This window comes from Silurus aristotelis, assembly GCF_946808225.1.
Source record: "Silurus aristotelis genome assembly, chromosome: 6".
NCBI lineage: Eukaryota > Metazoa > Chordata > Actinopteri > Siluriformes > Siluridae > Silurus > Silurus aristotelis.
Genome location: NC_139579.1, coordinates 9,184,124 through 9,191,825, shown reverse-complemented (window position 1 = coordinate 9,191,825; position 7,702 = coordinate 9,184,124).

The following is a 7,702-nucleotide window of genomic DNA, read 5'->3' as shown; positions in this document are numbered from 1 at the left end:
CTCGGCATGAAACCATACTGTTGCTCACAGATGGTCACCTCTTCTCTCAGTCTGGCTTCCACTACTCTTTCCCATAACTTCATGGTGTGACTTATCAACTTAATTCCCCTGTAGTTACTGCAGGTCTGCACATCTCCCTTATGCTTAAAGATCGGTACCAGCACACTCCTTCTCCATTCCTCAGGCATCCTCTCCCCTTCCAGAATTCTGTTAAACAATCTGGTTAAAAACTCCACTGCCATCTCTCCTAAACATCTCCACGCTTCTACCGGTATGTCATCTGGTCCAACCGACTTTCCATTCTTCATCCTCTTAATCGCTGCTCTCACTTCCTCCTTACTAATCCTATCTACATCCTGCTTCACCAACTCCACATCCTTCAACCTTCTCTCTCTCTGATTTTCCTCATTCATCAGCTGCTCAAAATACTCCCTCCATCTTCTCAACACACTCTCCTCACTAGTCAACACATTTCCCTCTCCATCCTTTATTGCTCTAACTTGCAGTACATCCTTCCCAGCTCGGTCCCTCTGCTTGGCCAATCGGTATAAATCCTTTTCTCCTTCCTTAGTGTCCAACCTCTTATACAGTTCCTCATATGCCTTTTCCTTGGCTTTCGCCACATCCCTTTTAACCTGCTGCCGCATCTCCTTGTACTCCTGCCTACTTTTCTCATCACTCTGTCGATCCCACTTCTGTTTTGCCAACCTCTTTCCCCTAATGCTCTCCTGCACTTCCTCATTCCACCACCACGTCTCCTTGTCTTGCTTTCTATTTCCAGATGTCACACCAAGTACTTTTCTAGCTGCCTCCCTCATCACTCCTGCAGTAGTTGCCCAATCATCCGGCACCTCTTCACCACCACCAAGCCCCTGTCTCACCTCTTCCCTGAACCTCACACTACACTCTTCCTCCTTCAGTTTCCACCATCTTATTCTTCTTTCAAACCTTACTTTCCTCCTCTTCTTCTTCGCCTCCAAAACCATCCTACAGACCACCATCCGATGCTGTCTAGCTACACTGTCCCCGGCCAACACCTTACAGTCTCCAATCTCCTTCAGGTTGCATCTCCTACACAGAAGATAATCCACCTGTGTGCACCTTCCTCCACTCTTATACGTCACCCTATGATCCTCCTTCTTCTTAAAATACGTGTTCACCACTGCCATTTCCATCCTTTTAGCAAAATCTACCACCATCTGCCCTTCCACATTCCTCTCCTTAAAACCATACCTACCCATCACCTCCTCATCACCTCTGTTCCCTTCACCTACATGCCCATTAAAGTCTGCCCCAATCACCAATCGTTCTTTCCTAGGTACACCATCTACCACTTCATCTAATTCACTCCAGAATCTTTCTTTCACCTCCATCTCACAGCCAACTTGTGGAGCATAGGCACTGATGACATTTATCATCATCCCTTCAACTTCCACCTTCACGATCATCACCCTATCAGAAACTCTCTTCACCTCCACTACACTCTTACTGTACGCTTCCTTCATAATCACCCCTACACCATTTCTCTTCCCATCCACACCATGATAAAACAGTTTAAACCCACCTCCAATGTTCCTGGCCTTACTCCCTTTCCACTTGGTCTCCTGAACACACAACACATCTACCTTTCTCCTCTCCATCATATAAGCTACCTCTCTCCCTTTACCCGTCATAGTACCAACATTTAAAGTACCAACCTGAACCTCTACTCTCCTACACTGCTCCTTTTCCTGCCGTCTCTGTAGACGCCTTCCTCCTCTCCTTCTCCTCCTTCGGCCAACAGTAGCCCAATTTCCACCGGTACCCTGTCGGCTAACGATACCTGTGGCGGTCGTTGTTAACCCGGGCCTCGACCGATCCGGTATGAAATTCTCATTTGTGATCCGCATATTTGATTTGGCACATGTTTTACGCTGGATGCCCTTCCTAACGCAACCCTCCCTATTTACCCGGGCTTGGGACCGGCACTAAGAGTACACTGGCTTGTGCTCCCCTAATGGCTGGGTTTTATATATATATATATATATATATATATATATATATATATATATATATATATATATATATATATATATATATATACAGTGAGGAAAATAAGTATTTGAACACGCTGCTATTTTGCAAGTTCTCCCACTTAGAAATCTGAAATTGTCATCGTAGGTGCATGTCCACTGTGAGAGACATAATCTTAAAAAAAAATCCAGAAATCACAATATATGATTTTTAAACTGTTTATTTGTATGATACAGCTGCAAATAAGTATTTGAACACCTGTCTATCAGCTAGAATTCTGACCCTCAAAGACCTGTTAGTCTGCCTTTAAAATGTCCACCTCCACTACATTTATTATCCTAAATTAGATGGACCTGTTTGAGGTCGTTAGCTGCATAAAGACACCTGTCCACCCCATACAATCAGTCAGGATCCAACTACTAACATGGCCAAGACCAAAGAGCTGTCCAAAGACACTAGAGACAAAATTGTACACCTCCACAAGGCTGGAAAGGGCTACGGGGAAATTGCCAAGCAGCTCGGTGAAAAAAGGTCCACTGTTGGAGCAATCATTAGAAAATGGAAGAAGCTAAACATGACTGTCAATCTCCCTCGGACTGGGGCTCCATGCAAGATCTCACCTCGTGGGGTCTCAATGATCCTAAGGAAGGAGAGAAATCAGCCCAGAACTACACGGGAGGAGATGGTCAATGACCTGAAAAGAGCTGGGACCACCGTTTCCAAGGTTACTGTTGGTAATACACTAAGACGTCATGGTTTGAAATCATGCATGGCACGGAAGGTTCCCCTGCTTAAACCAGCACATGTCCAGGCACATCTTAAGTTTGCCAATGACCATTTAGATGATCCAGAGGAGTCATGGGAGAAAGTCATGTGGTCAGATGAGACCAAAATAGAACTTTTGGGTCATAATTCCACTAAACGTGTTTGGAGGAAGAAGAATGATGAGTACCATCCCAAGAACACAATCACTACTGTGAAGCATAAAATAAAATATACATATACATACCCTACATATAAATATAACTGGCAAAAAATCCACACCATTAATTTAAAGCCAGATTACTTCAATTTCTCCCACTAAAGACAGCATAATAATTTCTGACTTGTTTCTGCAAAATCATCAACTTTTGTACTAGATCCCTTACCTGACAATGAGAGCACCAGATGAGAGATATCAGTATTGAGGAATTGAAGAATTATGTTTCAGCATTGAGACATAACATTGAGGAATGTGTAAATGACAATCAATAGTGTTTATGTGTGTTAAAATTAACTGGATTTTTTTTTTGTTTTTTGTCTCGTAATTATCTTAAATGTATGCTCCACGTATTTAATAAAAAAATGTAAGAAGTATGCTCCAGCACATGGAGCATCAACCTTCTTATGTTTCTTGATTTACCTGGTTATTAAACATAGCACTAAACAGAAGTTCTAGATATTTGCTCTAATGTTGCATCACAACTCCAACTATTAAGTATTCATATTAATATAAAGGTTTTGCAATGGTGTATTTATGTGATGCTGAAGCAGATTATCTTAGCACTTAGACAAGGTTAGGAATGTACAACCAATCATGCCTTAGCTTAGCGGTTGACACCTGTTTTAAAAGCACAGATCACAGCATGTTAACTAAGGCATTGCAGCCTGAGTTGGCATGACCAACTGTCATTGAGACAGCTCAAATAACTTAAAATGCAATTCACACTAATTCCCACAGATTACTTAGTACTCATTCTCTATATATTTTTCAGTGCTCATATGGTGCTGCAGGCAACTTCAAGGATATAGAAGTGGCAGAAAAGTTAGCGCTCATCTACATCTCAACTTCAGGTGCTTGTGCAGCAAAGACATGGACATGGACTGACAAGAAATGAAAAGGTTTGTAAAAAAAAGGATGGGCTACAGGCAGTGTTATAGACTTTAATTCAAGTTGATTTAATTGACTTCATGCCAACAATCTACACAAATAACATGCTACCCTTTTTCATGCATTTGACCAGGTTCTTCCATTGTTCCAGAAATAATCTCTCAGATTGCCACATTTATGTCTCTTCATAGTTCACAGTCCTATGGGCTTCCAGTCTGGGTTTCGCCTGGGTCACTCAGGGAATTTCAGAGACTTGTCCTGAATCCGTTCTAGTATTGTTTTGGCTAAATTCTTCAGGTTACTGGTTTCCAACTAGAAACTTACTATAAGGATGTTTGTTATTCCAGCAGATTCTCCCATCTCTGAAGAAGCCTCTTGAGCCTAGAGTGGCCATTAGATTCTTGGCCACCTTTCAAAACAAAGCTCTTGTTGCTCAGTTGCTGAGTTCCCACTCTTGACAGACAGCCCAAACTTCTTCTTTTTTACACCACTGTGCTCCAGGAAGCATTCAAATCTTTCAAAATTTTTTGATGCTCATGAACACAAAGGTTTACAGACCTCATACACAGGAGTTAATCTATTTCTAATCATGTCTACGCAATGGAATTTTGCACAGACAGACTTTAGTCAAAGTCTAAAATTCTTACGACATCAAAGCAAACCAGATGCACAAGTACCTCCACCAAAGCACAGTCTGACAAAAAAAGCTTTGTTTTGTTTGTTTTGTTTGTTAATACATTTGCAAACAAAAATCTAAATCATATTGTTGATTTGCCATTATTTATATTTGTGTGTAGATTTAAGTAGATTAAGTTAATATTTACATTTATTAAAATGAACACTACAGTGCAAAGTAATGGAGATTGTGTTAGAGAAGTGAAGAAAAGAGTGCAGGCAGGGTGGAGTGGGTGGAGAAGAGTGACAGGAGTGATTTGTGGTAGAAGAGTATCTGCAAGAATGAAAGGGAAAGTTTATAGGACTGTGGTGAGACCTGCGACGTTGAATGGATTAGAGACATTGGCTTTGAGTAAAAGACAGGAGGTGGAGCTGGAGGTAGCAGAGCTGAAGATGTTGAGGTTTTCGTTGGGAGTGATGAGGATGGACAGGATTAGAAAAGAGTTTATTAGAGGGACAGCGCATGTAGGACATTTTAGAGACAAGGTGAGGGAGGCGATATTAAGACGGTTTGGACATGTGCAGAGGAGGGACATGGCGTATATCGGTAGAAAAATGCTGAGGATGGAGCCACCAGGAAGGAGGAAAAAAAGAAGGCCAAGGAGAAGGTTAATGAATGTGGTGAAGGAAGACATGCAGGTAGTTGGTTTAAAAGAGGCAGATGTAGAGGACAAAGGGTTATGGAGACGGATGATCCACTGTGGCGACCCCTAATGCGAGAAGCTGAAAGAAGAAGAAGAAGAAGAGGAAGAAGAAGAAGAAGAAGAAGAAGAAGAGGAAGAAGAAGAAGAAGAAGAAAATGAACACTACAATACAAAATAAACTCAACCATACATTTCAAATGACAGGTCAGGACATTTGTAAAATGCAAGTCATAGGGTGTAGTTTGTGTTTGGAAACGGCTGATGGCAGTATAGCCTGTTTCCCCTGTGCAGTACCTGTCTGACTGTGAACCACACCTTTTCCAAGAATCCATAATCCTTCTGGGATTGAAAAACCACTCCTTCAATGCAGAAACATAACTGAGTTACTTTACTCATGAGAACCAACTGACTTTTCAACACATTAAAATAAATTTCAAACAAAAATGTAAATATGCAGATGCTAAAAAAAAGCACAAAGAATAGGCAGAGCACAGAGCAAGTGAGAAATTCTCCTCATGCATTGGAAAAAGTCTGGGTTTTTTAAATAAGTTTAAGAAATGTTAAGTTTATAAATGATTGCGAAAAAGATGCATGAAACCCAAATTTCAACATTTTAGACTTTGCTATGAAATCATGGCACAACTCCTTTCAGATTCAGAACAATATGCCTGGGGTAGGCAGAGGGGGAGAAAAAAACTAGTGTAGGGGGTCCATCGCAACATGACACATAACATAAATAAATCTACTAGGTCTGAAAATCCAAATGTGCCAAATATGTAGTTTGATGCATCTTTTCAACCCATACATTTTTTTGTAATTTGGTAACCCTAACCCTAACCCATATTTATAATTAAAGATTTAAGCGTGTTTTTTAATATATACAGGAAACAATCTGTTATACAATACAATGAAATTCCTTCTTTGCAAATCTTCTAAGCAAAACCTGAAATCATTTATACAGTGCATACTGGGCAGGGCATACAGGGCAGGAAACATAACTGACAAAATTGTAGAATTTTAAGCAAAGTAAATTAAATTAAATTAATAATTAAAATAGAGACTTTAATCATTAATACTTAGAAGGACTGAATATACCATAGTAAATCACACAAAATATATAACAAATAAATTGTGAGGTTTTTGGAAATGCAGTTCTCAGGGTAGGGCAGTCGAAGATGCTGGGCTTGTATGCACATGTACACACTGCATACTACATACAGCACTCCACTGTCTGTGTGTGTGTTTAGTATAAAAAGCATGAGAACGTCAATTTCAAAATTCCTCTGCAAGTATCCAACTGGTAGCATGTCGTGGCTTGCAGGCTTCTCACTCACACAGCCTTACAGGGGTAGGAAATACTCACCGGTGACCTAATCATTTCTGAGGATTCATTAGGTAGATTAGTTGGACTAAATGCCAAATAAAAGTATTATCATATGATCAATATGGTCTAATTTACCAAAACATTTACATTTTTTTCAGCCAAATCTTGACCAGACACGTCCTAATCTAGAGATGTACATTCTGTACCCATAAAAAGTGCTCTTCTAAAATGTACTTTGTTGTCCAGCACTACATTGAACAGCATCCATAATGTAGAATGGCTTTATCCAGTTTAGGTACGACTGCAATACTGCAATAATTCCTGTTTCATTTTTTTTTCATGTATCATGTGATCTAAAGTTGTCAGATACAGCACACTTCTGTAGGTTTCCTGGTTAGATTTTATCATCACATGTTATCTATTTTTGGTAGATATATCAGGTATATTATATGCAATATAAATCAATACCAGATGTTGCTGTACAATGCTGTTATCTTGATTATTATTTTAAACTATTGTATTTGTACAGTATTCTTTATTATAAACACACACACACACACACACACACACACACACACACACACACACACACACAAAACTGACGAGGTAACAAATTCCTGCTAAAGACCTCATTGTGTAATAAGGAAATGAAATATTTTATATGATATACAGCAGCTACAGTTTTGGAGACAGATCCGCTGTTGTGACCCAGAGCAGCTGAAAGAAGAAGAAGCAGAAGAAGAAGAAGAAGAAGAAGAAGAAGAAGAAGAAGAATAAAATGAAGACGAGCTACAGTTTTATTAATAATTTTATTTTATACATTTATGTTTACAAAATGAATCAATTATTGTTCATTATATGTAATTATATAAATGACCTTTCTGGCTTTATTTCTGTCTAGTATTCCTGCATTACATACTAATGTCTGTTTCAGACAATACACGCAGAATGATTTTATTTTTTCTACAAGGAGTTTATGGACCTCCTTAAATCTCCAACATGCTAGGCCTCAATGGTGGATTCAAAAAAAGCCAAGGAAAAACAGTTATCAAATGTTCCTGGTCTGCAGCAGCAGGTTTTGAACTACTTTGCAATGAAACAAACACACACAGACAAACATAATTATAGGATAGAGTATTTAAAGGTTGGAAGACAGGAAGAACAAGTTTGGTCCTG